Source organism: Coccinella septempunctata, chromosome 7, assembly GCF_907165205.1.
Source record: "Coccinella septempunctata chromosome 7, icCocSept1.1, whole genome shotgun sequence".
Taxonomy (NCBI): domain Eukaryota; kingdom Metazoa; phylum Arthropoda; class Insecta; order Coleoptera; family Coccinellidae; genus Coccinella; species Coccinella septempunctata.
Genome location: NC_058195.1, coordinates 9,220,864 through 9,241,640, shown reverse-complemented (window position 1 = coordinate 9,241,640; position 20,777 = coordinate 9,220,864). Strand labels below are relative to the sequence as shown.

At 38.0% G+C, this 20,777-nt stretch overlaps 1 protein-coding gene across 1 annotated transcript in view; it reads right to left on the bottom strand.

Moving 5' to 3' along the window:
- The window catches only part of LOC123317075 (probable G-protein coupled receptor CG31760), a 68,603-nt gene extending 50,209 nt beyond the window's left edge, over nt 1-18,394 (bottom strand). Inside the window, exons 1-2 of the mRNA XM_044903437.1 lie at nt 18,242-18,394; nt 8,487-8,575 (exon numbers count right to left, since the gene is read on the bottom strand). The gene's annotated coding sequence lies outside the window, so the exon portion shown is untranslated. The remainder of the gene's footprint in view (nt 1-8,486; nt 8,576-18,241) is intronic.
- Between the last annotated feature and the right edge of the window lie 2,383 nt (nt 18,395-20,777).

Below are 20,777 nucleotides of genomic sequence, written 5' to 3'. Positions count from 1 at the left end.
TTTAAATTAAAGCGGTCCGTTCCGGCTCCAATGATCAATTTAATCTCCGCAGTCGCCTGGTCCATTTGTCCTGTCACATGACACACCTGTAGATCCTAAATCTCGTCAGTTTCAACGGCACGGCAAAGCAGAAACCGGAAACCGCGAAACTGGATGAAACTCAGCTTGCGGATCGGATCGGATGGCTTCGTGTCATGGATATTGTTAATTTTGAAGAGACCGGATCCTTCCAGGAGTTGGAAATTGCAGCAAGTTCGACGCTTATGCGTCAGCCTCCTGTAGCTTCAGCAATTAAATTAGTTCATGTTGTGAAGCGACGGTGTTCATAGTTTGCGAAAGGAAGATTGGGTAAAGGCAAATTATGGATGGAGTTGTCTGGAAAATAGCATGTGCCATATGTGCCCCATTTTCCTGCCAGCAGAAAAGTTGTGGGTTGTAGCAGGAAACAGTGTCCATAACTAGCCAACCGAAGGAGCTCACACCTGGCCTCGTAGATATAACTTATGGTTGACAGATTTATCAGCATAGCATCGGCAATATCCTGAAGACTTATTGAGCAAAGTGTTGAAACTAATGATTCAAAATAATCACAGTTCTGGGGAGCTGAATCCTTATTGCCGATAGATTGAAAATAAGATGGACCTACGAGGATGTATTGATATCTAGTTAGCCTAGACCAGTTCCACGCATGAAAAAAATATTGCGTTACCATAGCAACGAACAATAACTCATTAGAAGTATCAATGTGAAGTTTGAGGTCAAAAAAGTAAACCAGAGTTACGCAATAAATTTAAAAAAAGAAGATGTCCACCAAAATTGTGAAAATCGCAAAATTGGAGTATTGAGCCATTATCAAGTACCTGTATTTAAAAGGGTTAAGAGGTAAGTAGATTTACGAAGATATGCTTAATACCCTTGGTGATCAATGTCCTTCGTATGCGACCGTGAAAATTGGACTGCAAGCTTCAAAAGAGGTAAATTTTCCATTGAATATGATGACCGATCGGGAAGGCCAGTTTCTGTGTCAGTCCCCGAAAATATCGATGCAGTTCATGACATGATTTTATCAGACCGTCGAATTAGGCTAAGACGGATATCTGAAGCACTGAATACTTCATACGAACGCGTTCGTTATATAGTTCACGTCAATTTGGACATGAGAAAAATTGCTACAAAATGGATCCCCAAATGTTTGAATGTTGACCAAAAGCGTGCAAGGGTAGAAGCATCGCGTTCGATCTGTGCTCGATTTGAAAACGATGTAGACTTCTTAAACCGAATTGTTACTATGAATGAGACTTGGGTACATTTCTACGATCCAGAAACAAAGCAACAATAGATGGAATGGCGACACTCTGGTTCTTCCAGACCTAAGAAGTTTCGCGTCCAAAAATCTGCTGGAAAAGTTCTTTCTTCAGTTTTTTGGGATTGCTGCCATGGAGTAATTATGATTGATTTTTCGGATAAGGGTAGAATAATAACCTTTTCGACATTACTGACCACTCAAAGGGGAAAAATTTTAGAGAAAAGACGAGGAAAGCTATCCAAAGGTGTTTTGTTTTTGCAGGACAACGCCCCTGCACACAAATCTCATGTTGCCATGCAAAAAATTCGTGATTTAGGGTTTGACTTACTAGAACACCCCCCTTATTCACCAGATTTGGCTCCATCCGACTACCATATCTTTCCTCAACTGGAAAAAAGTGTGAAATGTCGTAAATTGTATTCCAACGAGGTGGTTATGAAAGCTGTGGAGGTCTGGTTTGCAGAGCAAGAAGAAATTTTTTTTTGAAAGGTCTAGAGACGTTGCAGTTTCGCTGTAATAAATGTATCCAATGAAGAAGACAATATGTTGATTAATAAAAAATTTCGACATTGAAATTTTGTTTGGTTCTATAGTAGATAGTAGGCAAAGAATTTTTCAATATATCCTCATACTAGAGTGTCATGTTGAAATATTCAGATATCAAAAGTAACCAAGATGAAAACTATTATCATTTTCGTGATAAACTCAAAACTTCTTATGGAAATATGGAAAAAAGATTGAAATAATCATATTTACAAAAGGTTTTTTTTACCGTAGGAATCAATTTCGCAGAGCGAGTTGCCCTTCTGTATCAAATATTCCATCTTATAATATTTCGTGATTCGTGAGCACTTTGAATTCTCACAACTCACTACCCATCGATGACTGATTAACTGAATTTATTCCAAGTTAGAGACCGCACTGTATGTACAGGGTGACAATTTAAAAACTTGCCAATCCAATTATGTCACGACAAGGATGATTTCAGAGAAAATGCTGGAACAGGTCAATTTCTATTCCTAGGGGGACATATTTTGAGCAGAATTGTAAGCCGAAATCTCCTCAGCCCTAGATGTAGGAGCTATCACCCCTACATTCTCAATAGTGAATAGGGGGTGAGCTATACCTCAATTGAAAGATCAGTTGACCATCTACATGAATACTATGGTTTGCAAATTTTTATTAAATCCTTGAAGTAGTTACAATTTGAAAACTTGCCAGGCCAATTATGTCTCGAAAAGGATGTTTTCAGAGAAAATGCCGAAACAGGTCAATTTTCATTCGGAGTGGGACATGTTTCTAGCTGAATTATGAGCCAAAATCTCCTCAACCTTATTTGGTGTTGGGGTTGTCACTCCTGAATTCTTAATAGGGAATAATGGGCGAGCTATATAAGACAATTAGTATTATGTAGAGGGACATATTGTCTTACAATTGAGGTTAGCTCACCCTCTATTCCCTATGAAAAATTTAGGGGTGATAGCCCCTACACCTAGGTTTGAGGAGATTTCGGCTTACATTTTTGCTCAAAATATGTCCCCTCCCTTTAAAAATTGACCTGTTCCCGATTTTTCTCTGAAAACATCCTTGTCGAGACATAATTGGCCTTGCCAAGGCAAGTTTTCAAAGTGTCACCTCCTGTAACTACTTCAAAGAATCAATAAAAATTTGCAAACCATGGTATTCATGAAGAGGGTCAAGTGATCTATCAATTTAGGTAAATCTCCCCCCCTATTCCCTATTAAGAATTTACAGGTGATAGCCTGTACCTACACCTAGGTTTGAGGAGATTTCGACGATTCTGCTCAAAACATGTCCCCCTCCGAATAAAAATTGACCTGTTCTGGCATTATTGGCCTGGCAAGTTTTTAATTTGTCACCCTGTATGTTCCTTTCTGTAGAAGCATTTGGGAAAAAACATCAACCCTTAGATAGAAATATTATCGTGGCGTTTTGTGATCGGATAACAGATCCTTAAGAAATAAATTCTTAGTAATACAGGAAACAATCGAGTATTTCAAAGTCTCATGTTATGTATGACCAGTACAGGGAAAATTCGTTTTGTTCGAAAGTTTTTCCTTACCATTCCTTTCTGCACGTAACTTTCCAGAGTATAAAAAGTGGAATAAAGTTCTTGTTGTGACAGCAGTAAAACCCATTGTCCTTTTCACATAAATTCCCCTTAGTCTAGCTTTTATAAAAGGCAGAATTTAGGAGAAATAAATTACACTCACGTTGCCGAAGAATGCACTCATTGTGCCATATTTATTATCGTTATACAGGGTGCGGCATTTAACTTAACTATGTACTCAGAGTTCTTAAGTCTAGACCCTTTCAACACGGTCGAAAATAACTCATGCATATTTTCACAATGCCAATGAATTCACACATTTTTTACTTGTTTTCTTTAATTTCCTTATTTCACATGACAACAATCTGCAGTATTCCTGATGTGGGAATATCTATTGAATTTGAAATCACATGAAAACAGTTTCAAACAATAGTTACTACTTTTTTATAATAATAGGAATCTGCGCTAGAGAATATACCTCTATTCTAAGTTATACAATGCTCAGAAATTCTATGAGCTGCCAAGCTGTAACCTGATTAATGTTATCTTGATCTGGATCAACTTCTTGCTCTTCATTACCATTAGATTAGATTTTTTTTTCAATTAACGTAATCGTATTGGAAAACGTAGATTTGAAAATAAACAACAATAAGATAGTTGAGGTTTCAGGTGATGGTAGTCTATCATTCGATATATCCATAACCCCTGCAACCCCATCCTAACTGAATGTCACATCCTGCCAAAAATTCGATCTATATTATAAAGTGACAAAAGGAAAAGGAGGTTAAGTGGATACATTATCGGGAGCGTCCCTTTTTTCCCTCTAAGCACGCCACTAGATGGATGAAAGGTTTATGCCTCAGATTCGAAGCTAGGAAAGATACGTCCTAGGCATAAATTTTATCGGAGAATGATCTGGATCTGTCTGCGGATTATCTTAGGGGCATTTCCGTGGACTTTATAGAATGACTATTTATAGAATGGGTGGGAAAGACTTTGGGCGATAAAATTCGAGGTGTTGGGTATTTATGATCAAGTCCAAGTCTTCAACAAGTTTTTCCATTTAAACTACAGATTCACATTTTTTCACTTCTCCATTAGCCTCAATCAACACGTAGTGTCTAAACGTTGAAAAAAGTACACTGCGCAAAAAAATTAACGCACATTATGGAAATCTCAAATTTATTCTACAACTGAAGGTGTTCTCAATGATAATTATTTTTATCAGAATTATGAATGCATGTGTTATCCACTTTCAACGGTTTTCTTCAATACAGATGTTTTTCCCAGCAGGAATAAAAAAAAGATGATATTATCAGATTTTGAATTTGGCTCCATTCTAAAATCAGTTGTTCTCGATCAATTCTAGAGATCAATAGTTTTTCTTTCGTTTGATTTTCTACACTCGATCGCTATGCAACGCGAAACACGCAATTTGACCCAAGAAGAATGTGCCCAAGCGGTAGTTCTGCGAGAAGAAGGGTGGACATACACAAGAATTGCAGAAAGGCTTGGAGTTTCCCATACAAGTGTGTCCAGAATGTTGCAGCGATTCAGGGAGACAGGTATGAATGTCCGAAGACCAGGACAGGGTTGACCACGGGTAACAACTGCCATTCAAGAACGTTACTTGAGAGTTTCTACGTTGAGACAACGGTTTGCAACCGCTCGCCTCCTTCAAATTCAGCTTGGCAAACTCATGAGGTGCAAATTAGCACTCAGGCAATAAGAAATCGCCTCAGAGAAAAGGATTTAAGGCCTCGTGTCGCGGCAAGAGGCCCAGCTCTTACCCCAGCGCATCGAAGGGCGTGTTTGGATTTTGCGAGAGAGCATATCCATTGGGAAGAGGCCGATTGGGAAAGAGTTCTCTTCACAGATGAGTCTAGATTCTGCCTCTACCATTGTGATCGACGTTCCCTTGTATACAGACGTCCACATGAAATATATGCTCAGTGCAATTTCCTGAATACTACTGGTTTCGGGGGAGGATCGATTATGGTATGGGTGGACTGCTCGCTCAGACCTAGTCGTCGTTGATAATGGAGCTATGAATGCTGATAAGTATATAAGGAACATTCTTGAAGAGCATGTAGTGCCATTTGCCTCATACCTTGGTGAAAATTTCACTTTTATGGACGATAATGCCAGACCCCATCGTGCGCGCATCGTTCAGGAGTACCTTGAAGAGGTTGAAGTCTCTCGAATGGAATGGCCAGCAAGAAATCCAGATATGAAATATGAAGACTTCCTATTCCTTGATGTTACTTTGGATGGCACTTGGTGGTGTCTTTTTATGACTCAGAATCAGAGCAGCAATAGATTTAAAACATCTGGTTATTATCCAAGACCTATAAGAAGCTTCATGTTGAAAAATCTGCTGAAAAGTTCTTGCTCCAGTTTTTGTAGGATTTACAGGATTTGTAATCACGATTGATTATATAAGTAGATAAGGATAGAAAATAACATGCACTTACTATTCTACCTCAATATCCCCTTTACGAGAAATAATTATGGGGAAGAAACGCTGAAAGTTAGCCAGAAGTGTATCATTTTTACAGGACAATGCCCTAGCACACGAATCGCATGTTTCCATGCAAACAGTTCGTGATTTAGGGTTCGAAATTCATCCCCTTCATTCGCACAGGAGTCAAACGTCTTCAATTATTCTCTATTGTAATCGAGCTTATATCAAACTGATCGATCTCAGAAGATAAAAGTGAAAAACAAGGACAGTTTGTCCTAAAATAACACATGTATAAGATATGTTACAGATAACTTAACAAAACCCAAGAATAAAGAGAAATTTCTACGAGATTCCTATCAATGCAGTCTATTTGGACTTTCAAATTTCGTTTGCTTCTTCAGTAGGCTGAGAATTCTTCAACACAACCTCGTTTTATAGCCAAATTATATTGCTAACGTTTGAAGTTCGACCTGGTTCGTTTCATGTAGGCCACCCTTCATTTTCTTGTTCTATCCCAGAAGATTATCGTTGAAATTAAAGCGTCGAAAGCTTCGTTCGAAATTGACCCTCCCTATTTTCTCGCAAAATGGCCAAACACGTGCTCGCACACCCAATATCCATCCTAAATTCAAATCCCCGCATTCCAGTGCCCTAGAGTCCAAACAACGAAGCATCCTTGTATCGGATCAGATCAAAAACGGGTACAGCACACATCGTCGAAGACATCCTTTGCGGGGCTATTTATAAACACGCATGATGCCACATCCCTTTCATCATGCTCAGACATCATGTATGCTCTGTTGGTGCTTGCACATCGCTACTGAACCATCGAACAGGAAATTCTCGTCGCTCTGAGCAGCTTCGATTTTATTAGCTGGTCCAAAAGTCTGAGATGTTCATGGAGCCATTGGTGGGGAAACCCAGCTATTGGTCGCAAAATTTCATGAATGTCACATCATTTCTCATATTCATAGCTAGAATTTATCATATTTTAAATCAACATTGTTTTCTTGGTTTTGAATTAAAAAAAAATTGAAGACAACTACTTATTTGAAGTAAATGTTGAAGGTACTATTCTCAAATCTATTTTATACCTATATTGACTATGAACTTCCATCAAGTGGAGACCGAATCAATCAACTATTCTTGTTGAGTAAGTGAACTTACCTATTTCTATTTACTTACTTCTTACTTTTAGGTACCTATGACTTATAATATGGAAGCATTAAAAATATCTCATATATGAATTATTCCTGAGAGGATGGGGAAACACCACGCTAGCTATACAGGCTGAGTCTTTGACTCGTACAAATATTTTGACAGTAGATTCTTCAGGTCAAAAAAACACTTTTTTCCTTCACCATTTTTTACGATTCGGTCCTGATAAAAAGATGTAGCCATTTTAAGTTTTCATACTGAGCTATCCCACCCCTGGAAAAACAAAATTTCCTTCAGAATTATACGCTTAATATGTGAGACTACAGTAGATATTTTGAACAGAATAGGGAATACTCCTTCTAACAAAAATGATGTATTTTTTATGAAATATCTTTGAAACGTCACATTTTGAAATAACCATTTCAACCGTTTCCCAAATAAAATTTTTTTAAGTACTTAAAAATGAAAAATAAAAATGGGTATTTAATATTTAAAACGTTTTGTGTCAATTGCACAAGCTAGCAACGTCGACTGAAATATGCGTTGATAATAAAGGACAACAAATACATTATCTTGATCTAGATAAGATAAGTAAAATTTTATGGCATTTTTATGGCCGGTTGCTGTTGAGGCTTGCCAGTAAGTACGCTCCTTATGATGGCTGTAAATAAACAGCTGTTATTTTATAAACAAGCTGATCGGACATTGTTCTTTTTATTTTCTAGTAGGCACTGGTTGCCAAATTGTAAACGTTTTAATTTTAAAACCCCATATTTGAAGATTGATTTCGAATAGTTTCCGTGGTGAATTTGAAAAATTCATGAATGAAACTCATAATTATTCAGTTTAAACTTTCATATGCAGTGATAACCCAAATTGAGGAGAGTTCCCCATTGTATTCAGCCGAAGCAACCAATTTTCCTAATACCACACATATTTTTTATTTTCAAATTACTCGAAAACGGCGCATTATACAAGAGAATATGAAAAATACTTCTATTTTACAAAACGCCCAAATATTCATTAGATAGCCTTCAACTTTGTTTCAAGAGTTTAGTTCTTTGAATTTTTGGTCTTTTTATGGTACGTAATGGTCACAATGAGAAAACTTGAAGACGTGGTTATATGTTATGATCGAAAGAGATTCATCAAATAAAGGAAAAACCATATTCCGAAATTCATTTCATTCGATAAAACCATTTGTGAGATAGAACTAAAAGTAAAAATTTTTTTAAGGTTTTTCAACAGCCTGTATCTTTTAAACCGAGCTGATTCGGAAAAAAATGTATAGAAACAAAGTGTTTCTTTTGACCTTAAGAATCTACATTTAAAATATATGAGCGAGTCAAAGACTCGTCCTGTAGATAACCATCCCTGTAATTGTACAAAAACTCTACATAGAATCTATATGTTGATAACATCTCGAGATCTAAACTATCATCTACTCTATTCTTGACTCATGAAATGCTGAATGCTGTATAATTTACCTTAATTTAATGTTCTCGACAGTGTAGCTCCAAATCGATGGGGATGATGTGAACCCAACCATTAATCATCAACACCACTGGAAAACTTCCTGGAAAAAAGGAAAAATCTGTTCAAAACTGGAAATAACAATTCCGTATAATTGTCGTTCCAATAATGCGAGCTTGTCATGAACAAGCGTTAGAAATCCCAGAGAAGTCGAAACATCTTTGTCTCCGGTTTTGATATATTTCCGCTTGCCCGATTGGCACTTGGGGAGGACTGTGTACTGCATATTCCTGGAAACTGTTATTTTCAAGCTTCATGGATGGCAGAACATGAGAGTGACTGATGTACGGATCTTTCATATATTTATTTTTCGAGAAGCTTAGATATAACCACCTTAAGATAACTCCTGAATGACCTGAAAAGCAATATAAATACATATAAAGGGTGTCCCGGATCAGATGGGAAACATTTTAATGTGATATAGGGAACATCTATCAGTTACGAGTTTCAAGTACCTCGGCATCAACATTACCAGCAGCAGAAGCTTAACAGAAGAAGTGAAAAGCCAGGTAACGAAGATTACAATGATATCAGGTTTTTTGAGGAACATCATCTGAAGGAATAAGCATATGTCCATTAACACCTACGAATATATAAAACCTGTGTCAGACCTATCATGATATATGCTGCAGAAACAAGAGCCGCCACAGCAGTTACTAAACATCTACTTCCAACAGCAAAGATGAGAATACTGCGGGCAATTATAGGCTATCATACCCTTTGGCACCACCAGAGGTCCAAAGAGATAAGACAACTTTGCGGAGTGGAAAATGTTGTCAGGTGGGTTATAGGTAGAGGAAGAAGCTGGAGAGATCATTACCTAGAATAAATTTACAAAAAGACTCAAAAACCACACTATCGGTGCGATCAAACTTATAGTTTCGTAGGGCTACTTACGACTGTGTGCCCTCCTGTGACTGAAGAGACCCAACCGTGACCTACAGATCCTTCCACACTCAGGGCATGGATAGTCACCAACCAGATCTGGCCGGCGCTGTTTTCTTCTCGAGTCTCCATTATAACTGTGGACCAAAGAGCTCCACTGTGATATCTCTAACGCTAGTTGTTCCCAGTTATGATTGGCAAGCTGATTTTAGGGATTGATGCAGTATATCCTTGAACCGCTTATACTGGCATCCTGGTTTCCGAGCTCCCTCTGTGGAGTACAGAGCTATTTTGGGGAGTCTTGTGTCTTGCATCCTCAGAATGTGGCCGTTCCATCTGAGTCGGGCCCTCATTGTTATACAACTCGCGCGCTGCAAGTCTTCTGCATTTGAAACTTTGTGCATTATTCGTCTTAGATGACGTTGTTGCGTTTGTTCAAGCTGTTTAATGTGTCGCCTATAGGGCGTCCAGCTTTTGCTTCCGTAAAGAAGCGTTGGTAGGTGCACTGCTTTGTAAACAGCTGTCTTGGTCTTTATATTGAGGTCGTGATCTTGAAACACTCTGTCCTTTAGCTTCCAGAATGCCCGTGATGCTAAATTGATACGGTTTCGTATTTTCGTGTCCAGGTTAGCCCTAGTATTTATGAAGCTACCCCAAGTATTTGAACTGCTCGACCTGTTCTAGAGTTTCATCCTCTGATATCTGTTTGAAGGTTTTCTGGAGGACTTACCAGGATTATGGTTTTGTCGATATTGAGTCTAAGGCCTAAAGCTTCGTATATATGTTTATTGGTGTTCAACATTATCTGTGGATCCTCTGGGCTGCTAGCAATAAGTCGTCCGCATATTGAAGTTCCGTGGCAGACCACCAAAAGATGGTACAAAAGGTGTTGTCTATCTCACATTGGAATGTTTCCTATCTTATACGGGACACCCTGCATTTATATTGCTATTCAGGTGTTATCTTCGAGCCTATAAAAACTGTAGGAGATTTGATGCAGGTCAAAACACAGTGTTGATCCAGAGCCATAAATAAATCTATACTTCCACTGCTTGCAGACAAGAACATTGGTTTTCCGTTGCCATAAATCTCCGATATCCCGAAATATACGAAAAACTTCTACCCTTCCGATATTTCAAACATCACGGGAAACTCCCAGTTGGAAGTTTTTAGGTGCCACCAAAAATCATATTTGATAAATCATTCAGGGAACAAAACTTCATAATTTAATATCGGAGAGTAGGCAAGTTGGAGCAACAGATTTCTTGGGGCTCAAAACTCCTGGAAAATGTGGAAAACTCGTTAGTGATGAGAAGCTTCCCCTTCCATAATATAAGGGGTAGGTACCCACTCATCGATAACTCAGGAAGATGGAGTATTATTCTTCAGAAAGTTTTATGGAATGAAAGATGTTTCGATTCTTACCGAACTTAGGCGTATTTCATGATAGAATGGGTAACTTCTGGAGAATAAACCAAGTTTCGTTACATAGAAATTCGCTTGAGTTTTTCCCAATATTGCTGTCTGTCGGGATCGTGCAGATTGTACACAGAATGATACAGATTGAAAATACAGAATTATACAAAATTCATAACTTACTAATTTATAGAAAAATGCTCGAACAGGATGAGTTTTCCTTTAAATTACGAAACCTTTCATGTAAATTGTGAAAGAGTTTGACAGCTCACCTTTTTAACTTTTGTTGCTCAAGATGATTTGGTTATATACAGGATGAGTTTTTGACTCGTACGAAAATTTCAACAGTAGATTCTTGAGGTCAAAAGAAACACTTCTTTCCTTAACAATCTTTTTCGAATCGGCTTGGTTTAAAATATACAGGCTGTTCAAAAACCATAAAAGAATGTTACTACTCCTCCATAGAAACCCAAGGAGGTCATCAATGGTGTTGATAAAACCGACAACATCCTTAGGGGCCTTGGATGTTACCTCGTGAGTATCCAGGACCGGTTTCCCCATATGAGTGGTTCTTAGGTCCGCCAGCTCTGGACACTTAACCACTTAACCATACCATGTGTTCAGCTGTTTCTGCTTCTGATCCACAGAGCCTACAAATCTCATCTGCTGACTGCCCCACAAATGATATTTGTACCGAAGGTGCCCTGTCAGCAGTTCCACCATCACCCGAAGCTCAGCTCGTGACAGCTTTAGCAGCTTTCTGGTGTAGGTCGGTGAAATCATCACGAATTTCTTTGACTGAGTAAGTCTAGGAGTATTTCTCCTTGGATCTCTGCCTTGTATTGGTATTTACCAAGCCCACAGAAAGGCTCAGGTCCAGCAGGTATTAACCTTGATGCTCTTTCTGCAAGTTCATCGGCTTTCTCGTTTCCTTCAACACCACGATGTCATGGTAACCAGTCACTTTTTGCATCTGGCCAGTTGCTTTATGGTATTACTCCCATGTCAGCAGAGATCCTGGCAGTTTGATTCCAGGGAGCTCAGCTTGGCCTGGCTGTCCGTGGTGATATGCATATGCGCACCTTTGTGGTTCATTTCAAGACACTCCTGAGCGCATAAGCAAACAGCCAATGTCCCGGTCTGTAAAATAAAGGGTTCAGTTCCCAGGGCTTTAGAGATCCTCAGTTTAGGTCCATATACGCCAATGCCGGTGGCCAATTCTGATTTTTTAGGGGGATAGGCTTATTTGCAGAAGTTAATGAACTTGTATTTGGTACGTTCTCTTCTCAAATACAACTCTACGAGGAAGGAATGTTTTCAATAACACTCATCAATAATCAAACCATCCTAGCAACAGGTCTTCAATTTCTGGCACAAAAAGTTAGGGTGGCCATTTGAAACACACAACCACCTGAATCATACTCGAAAAGTTGCCTAATTTAAAATACCAATGAACTGGCGCTCCTTTCTTAGAGAAAGGATTTCGAAAATGGCACATTTTATTTTTGGAATATTAATTCAGTTCTTTCGTATTCTATTCACCATACAATGATCTGTTTTACCGTTGGATTAGAAAAATTAGTTATTCGTGATATCGATTTTCAATCACTCTCTCACGCACGTAGGAAAACCAGGTTCAGGTTGCTTCGATACCATTCCAATCTATTCTAGAAATTTCCCACTGCATGAACGGAAAATCCCAGTTCCCAGGACATGAAAACGTGATATTTTCACCATTGATATTTCACACAGCAATTGTAATAAAATCGGTGTTTTTTTACGGATATAATATCTATACACAGGCTGTCCAAAGTGAATGGATCAGTCTGAAACACCTTATGTTCAATCTATTCGATGCTCGAAAACGAATAGAAAATTTTTTTCAACAACTCGATTACACTCCCCATATGAATGAGAATGCGATTACAGTAACCTCCATTCGTGAAATCAGGCATATTGTCGAAACTTTGATAAACAGGGAACAATGAAAATGAATTTCGCAGTTGTTACTCACAGAAGAGAAGCGATATTCTTTTAATATCTAAGAAATAGTTAATTTGAGGGATAAGGTTGATGTATCCCGCATTTTATTCTTTACAATCATAATTCGATGAAAATATATGGGTTTCCTTTCGAAATAAAGAAGCGGGGTTGAGAAAGAAAGACCCTGTATAACGCAGAATGAGAATCACCGTTTCTCTCCAATATAACCGAGATTCAGAAAGCGGTATCTCATATAAATTTTCGCGACATGATATTCCAGGCACTTTCCTGGAAAAACGGACGTTTGTGTCTTACCTAACATATCGATTCTACTCGAAGACATGTGTTAGGGTAGAACTAAATGGGTCAGAGAAAAGTTTACAGGGGAAGTGATATACCACTTCCACAATTTTACGTATAAGCGAAATTTTCATGGTTGGTATCGATAAGATGACTAGAATATCCTTTCAAAGTTGGAGCAAGTGTGATTCAGTGTTGGAATTATGTTTTATCATTGATATGCTGCTGATTCAAGCTTCTACGAGGATATATTGGAAAATTCTTAGCCTACTATAGAAACGAACCAAATTTCAATATCAAAATATTTTATTACTCAACATATTGTCCTCTTAATTGGATACATTTATTACAGCGAACCTGCAACGTCTCAAGACCTTTAAAAAAAAAAGTTTCTTCTTGCTCTGCCAGTTTTTTCAGTTGAGGAAAGAGATGATAGTCAAATGGAGCCAAATCTGCTGGTGGTTCTATTAATTCAAACCCTGAATCACGAATTTTTTGCATGGCAACATGAGATTTGTGTGCAGGGGCGTTGTCCTGCAAAAACAAAACACCTTTGGATAGCTTTCCGCGTCTTTTCACTTAAATTTTTTTCCGTAGACTGGTCAGTAATGTTGAATAATAATTTCCGGTTATTGTTCTACCCTCATACATAAAATCAATCATGATTATTCCATGGCAATCCCAAAAAACTGAAGCAAGAACTTTTCCAGCAGACTTTTGGCCACGAAACTTCTTAATTCTTGGAGAACCAGAGTGTCGCCATTCCATAGACTGTTGCTTTGTTTCTTGATCGTAGAAATGTACCCAAGTCTCATCCATAGTAACAATTCTGTTTAAGAAGTCTACATCGTTTTCAAATTGAGCACAGATCGAACGCGATGCTTCTACCCTTGCACGCTTTTGGTCAACATTCAAACATTTGGGTATCCATTTTGCAGCAATTTTTCTTATGTCCAAATTGACGTGCACTATATAATTAACGCGTTCGTATGAAGTATTCAGTGCTTCAGATATCCGTTTTAGCCCAATTCGACAAAATGATGTCATGAACTGCATCGATATTTTCGGGGACTGACACAGAAACTGGCATTCCCGATCGGTCATCATCTTCAATGGAAAATTTACCTCTTTTGAAGCTTGCAATCCAATTTTTCACGGTCGCATACGAAGGACATTGGTCGCCAAGGATATTAAGCATATCTTCGTAAATCTGCTTACCTCTTAACCCTTTTAAATACAGGTACTTGATGATGGCTCGATACTCCAACTTCTCGATTTTCTAAATTTCGTTGGACAATTTCTTTCTTTAAATTTATTGCGTAATTCTGGTTTAGTTTTTTGACCTAAAACTTCAGTGACCCTTCCAATGAGTTATTGTTCGTTGCTATGGTAACGCAATATTTTTTTTATTAATGGAACTGGTCTGGGCTAACTATAAATATCAATACATCTTCGTATCGATGTGTAACAAATATGTATTGTATTCAGCATACGAAAATGCTTCATAATTACGTTCAAAAAGTAGAAAAATTCAAAGCATATTATGCAAACATATCTTTGTGATACCTACGTATAAAAATGTGATAAGTATATTTCAGGGTGTGATTTGATAAATATTTTGAGAACACCACATTGTGAGTTTCGTGTTTTATGCTATTATTTCATTAGTTTTCAAGCGATACTTGTAAAGCTATGGGAGGTGGTGGCAGCTGTCAGTTTTGTAGGCGTACGAAAGTTATTTACGATGATGAAACTTCCAAGCAAATTAAAATATTCGCGTAGCGTTATCATAAACAGCGCCAGAAATTCCTTGAAACTTCATTACCCATTTTCGAGAAAGGTAAACATGAAACCCCCAATGAAATCGGCATAAATAATTTCTGCATCTCAGCATTGAATCTGGGGATGTAGTAAGGACCCAATTAAAAGAAGAGGACCCTATTTATATCTTCCTTCCCACAGAAAGCTCGTGGGGTGGGAAACGAACAGCAAATAACAAAGCAACAATCTCTTGGAAAACACGATGTGACTGAATCATAATACGTTGGCCAAAATGTTGGCGTGTTTCTTTCTGAATGTTGAATATAGGCCAGTGAAAACCAGCAACAGGTCTGAGAGGGAAAAATTTTTCTTTTGTTCCGGTGGGCGTTTCACTTTTCACAAAGAATTTTCCGATATGCTCTTGGGAATAACGGTACACCTATACGTTAGGTTTGTTTTTACACTCTATCGCTTCGGTTATAAAACGTTTTCAGTTGCATTTGAAGATTAAATGATCCATTATATGGATGCTGTCGTTTCTTGGAAGAAGTGAACATTTAGTTCTAAAATACGGGTTTGAGAGCTGCTATCTTAGGCCAGATACCCCTGAAGATGTTGTTCAATATCATCAGTATATCGTATATCGCTTGATAGTTTTTGGTTGATGAGGTTGATGTTTTATTAATAATATAGTATAGTACCTATATTTTTATTTAGTAGGAAATGGGTGCTCATGTTCATGAAGCTGACTGGACTGTGAACGTCAGTCGATGATATAACATCTGTACTTGGTTCCTAATACTATTATTTCCTCTTGACATTTCGAATGATATCAGGTAATAATCTTCTAGTATGGAATGAAGTACAAACAACTCAATTTCCAGACATCTCTGATCAATAGAACATAAGCCATTCATCCTACAACTCATTTCAAGTTGTCTACTCGGGGAAGTGGAAGCTTCTTCAGATTAATCTCCAGCCAATCATCCACAGAATGTTGTATTAGATGTTATAATTAATCCTTGTCCAATATGAGCTATAAACATCAATCGTCCCAACATCAAACAACCAGAGATGTCGAACACCGATTAAAGTGGTTCGTTTATTTTTCCCATGAAAAAAGAAAAACTGTTCTCAATTCTGTGGGTAGGTGCGGAAGAAAATACTTGATGAAATCATGAAATGGTTAAATTACAAGGCATCTTTCATACTATAACCTCGAAATGTGGCGCCATTATAATTTTGTCTGATAATCTGCACACCTTTTCCTTCCAAATTTTCTCCTGAATTTTTCAACGGGATATACCTAAGCAAGAATATCCCGAAGCGAAAAAAACAAATTGGATCAATCTGCGCCAAGAAAGCGTTGGTATAATTTCTCGTTGAAAAACTTGGGAGCAATTATCTGAATTCCGTTGCATGGAGAAAGTTTTGTTGAAGTGATGAAAAGATAATTGCTATTCATCATTTTTCTTTCATGGTTTTCATTCTGCCCCAGTAGCTTAGCTGGAGTTTCTTGATTGGAATGCCCATAATTATAAATTATTATTATAATTTTTCACGAAGGATAATAAAAATTCAATTTCTCTTTGTATTGGGATTACTACCATTTTATGTAGAAAATGACTGGCTTTGAACACACAGAAAATAGGAAAAGTCGTCTTGAATTTGATCGAATCAAATAAAAAAATGGATGGAATGGAGAACATGAAAAATCCCATGATATATTGTTCAACAAGTACAAAATGAAATTCACTTCTGTGTGTGGCTTTCATGAAGTACGTAGCCTATTTTATTACCTATTAATGAAATATTTTAAGACGGGAAATATACACACCGAAAATTAGGGAAATGGACAAAATCTCCATGAAGTTTGTAGTTCATTTTTTCTTGAATCCTTTGGCCAATGCAAATTTTTTTATCGTTTCATGTTATATAGGGTGAGACTTTGACTCGTACAAATATTTTAACAGTAGATTCTTGAGGTCAAAAGAATCACTGTTTTCCTCGACCATTTTTTCCGAATCGGCTGTATCAAAAGATACAGGCTGTTGAAAAATCATAAGAAATGTTATTTTTATTTCTATCTCACAAACGAATGAAATGAATTTTGGAATATAGTTTTTCATTTATTTGATGAATCTTTTACGAACACAAGATATCACCCACATCTTCCAGTTTTCTCATTCTGACCATTACGTACCATAAAAATACCGAAAATTCAAAGAACCCAACTCTTGAAACTAAGACGGATGCTATCTAATGACGTTTTTGAACGTTTTGTAAAATGACAGTATTCTTCATATTTTCTCGTATAATGCGCCGTTTTCGAGTAATTGGGTACTTTGGCTGAATACAACTCTGTTTAAAATGTCCACAGATGTGTAGTGCCACAGATTCAGCTAGTTATTCTGAAGCAAAGATTATAATCTATGTTATGAAGGTATTTTTGTTATTACAGGGGCGGCACAGCTCATTATGAAAACCTAAAATGGCTATATCTTTTTATCAGGGCCGGATCGGAAAAAATGGTATAGGGAAAAAGTGTTCCTTTTGACTTCAAGAATCTAATGTCAAAATATTTGTACAAGTCAAACACTCACCCTGTATACAGGAGGGAACAAGAAGAATAAGAAGTATGAGTGGATGTTGCCTCATCAGTTCTGCAAGCAATAAAAATAATTGCTGCAAGCAATAAAAATAATTGACAGGTAATGTCAGTGCTGCTCAATAACTTGTGCATGTGTGTCCCAAGTGCTCTAATGACCACAAGATCATCCAAAATCTTGACTACACCTGTCAATTGCTCCCGATTTTCCACTACTGGGACTCTGTTACTTAGTCCTCTTCCTAACATGCACCCAACACACTCGATTAGGTTTGTACTGTTTGTAGAACATGCTGGCCGATGCATTGACCAATTAAAGAGTTGTAACTTCTTTCAAAATAATGATATCCCAATGAATGAAGAGAGGAAATGTTCAGAAAAGATGAGGCAACATCTGAGTGTTCGTAAACATCCTCGTCTGTCGGCGATTCACTCCACAGGGTGTTATGAATTAAAGCTTACTTTTTATTATTTTGTTCACCCCTGTATATAACGAGGAAGGAGGTAACTGCGACGGCATCTGAACAGTTATGTTCCCGAAGAATCATGCTACAATTTAAAAAAAAAATCGTTGAAATCGGCCAAAGGGTTGAAGAAAAAATAAACTACAAACTGATATTCTATATTGTTTCAATTACTTCCATAAAACAACTCAGATTTAAGTAGCATCTGCATTATAATATCCTTTTTTCAAACATAACAACCTGTTGGAACATCCATCCTACAAAACACCTCTTAATCCAGACTGAAACTTACAATTAATATCGAAACGAAACTTCAGATCGCCATCGTGGGAGTCCATCCTAGGACAGGCATTCCCTTGGGTCCTGCTCGAAATCTGAATGACATAAAACCCGAAGTTTTACGCGGCTTTCCGAGGCTCACCCCTCAGAGGGTCGAACGGCCTGATCGCGGTTCATCCGACTGAAGTTTCCACCGTTTTCCAGGGCTGGCAGGGTTATCAGGGAGCGTGAGCGTGCGCAGCGGTCGTTTCCTTGAAAACAGAAATTTTCAGACACCCACGCTGATGAAAAATTGGCTGAGTGCATTTTGGGAATGTATGCGAAGAGGCTTCGTGTATACCGGAAGCGATTGGATTAAAATGTGATTGGACAAGCATTTGTCGGGTTTGTGCCCTGAGGTAATAACATTAGGGGCGTTTTATATTTCTGAGAACTGATATGAACCCTTTTTTGGTTTATTTAACTCGATCATGGCCTCCATATTGTACGATCAAATGCAGAGAAAGTATCTACAATTTCAGCAAATCCTTGTGAGGCTTCCTAGATTGATCTGAGGCCTTTGACAACTCAGCACATGTAGAAGCCAAAAAGACACTCAAAATGCGAGGGGGTCCATGAGATGTCGAAGTCGAGAATAGCTGAGACAATCAAACCACCACTGTCGAAGCCACTAGCAGAACACCCCAAGGAGCAGCAATACTTCCCCTTCTATTATGCCTAGTTGTAATGAATGAGATACTCCACAGTCCACAGGTTTACGGAGCTTGGCTTCGAATGTACAGGCTATGCTGACGACAACGACATAGTTCTTATTGTTAAAGGAAAATGTGAAAGCATCTTATGCAATTTATTTGCTGGGGTTGTAAGTCAAAAATAGTGCGAGGAATGTACGTCATGTTTGGGAGACCGAATAAAACCTTGAGGTAGGCCAAGTCGAGTCAGAAGTCAGAACAGTACGAGGAGAGAATACAAAGGTTATTGTAGGTGTTTGTATCCCTGGAGCTATGAGAACGTACTTAACTAGGCCATTGGTGATCATTATAGATCCCTTCATCTTGTGATAGATAACTCCTTGAATTGGCCCAGAACCTTTCTGTGTATGGGTGAATATATACCTACAGAAAATAGTTTCAGGGCATAAAAAACATCGAAACAGAAACAATCTGACGTAAACCTTCTGGTAGTGATGCCTTCGAGGGTCTCGTTTTCAAGAGTATCTTCTCGTCTCGTTTCGTTTTCGAGAAGAGACTTGGTTTTTCATAGACGAGACGAAACTAGAACTTTCTCTGTCTTTTCCTGAGTTTTGCAAGTGAATATTTTAGACAATAGAGGAGTTTTGCTTCACTTTTGAATCATTTCTTCGTATCATATCACTTGTTTCTACTTTTTTCTATGCAGGATTTCAAAGGAACGGAAAAACAAGTTGTTTTCATAAAAATTTTCATCACAATGATGGAGAGCAGAAATTCTTCGTTCTTCTTCAATAAAGTTTGGTAAAAACTTGCAGGGTATATTTATGTAAAACACGATCTGGTGGTCTTTAATATACACTGCGCAAAAAAATTAACGCACATTATGGAAATCTCAAATTTAGTCTACAACTGAAGGTGTTCTCAATGATAATTATTTTTATCAGAATTATGCATGCATATGTTATCCACTTTCAATGGTTTTCTTCAATACAGATGTTTTTTTCCAGCAGGAATAAAAAAGATGATATTATCAGATTTTGAATGTATTGGCTCCATTCTAAAATCAGTTGTTCTCGATCAATTCTGGTGATCAATAGTTTTTCTTTCGTTTGATTTACTACACACGATCGCTATGCAACGCGAAACAATTTAACCCAAGAGGAATGTGCCCAAGCGGTAGTTTTGCGAGAAGAAGAGTGGACATACACAAGAATTGCAGAAAGGTTTGGAGTTTCCTATACAAGTGTGTCCAGAATGTTGCAGCGATTCAGGGAGACAGGTATGAATGTCCGAAGAGCAGGACAGGGTAGACCACGGGTAACAACTGCCATTCAAGAACGTTACTTGAGAGTTTCTTCGTTGAGACAACGGTTTGCAACCGCTCGCCTCCTTCAAATTCAGCTTGAGCAAACTCATGAGGTGCAGATTAGCACTCAAACAATAAGAAATCGCCTCAGAGAATATGATTTAAGGCCTCGTGTCGCTGCAAGAGGCCCAGCTCTTACCCCAGCCCATCGAAGGGCGCGTTTGGATTTTGCGAGAGAGCATATCCATTGGGAAGAGGCCGATTGGGAAAGAGTTCTCTTCACAGATGAGTCTATATTCTGCCTCTACCATTGTGATCGACGTTCCCTTGTATGCAGACGTCCATATGAAAGATATGATCAGTGCAATTTCCTGAATACTACTGGTTTCGCGGGAGGATCGATTATGGTATGGGGTGGAATATCTTTGACTGCTCGCACAGACTTAGTGGTCGTTGATAATGGAGCTATGAATGCAGATAAGTATATAAGGAACATTCTTGAAGAGCATGTAGTGCCATTTGCCCCATACATTGGTGAAAATTTCATTTTT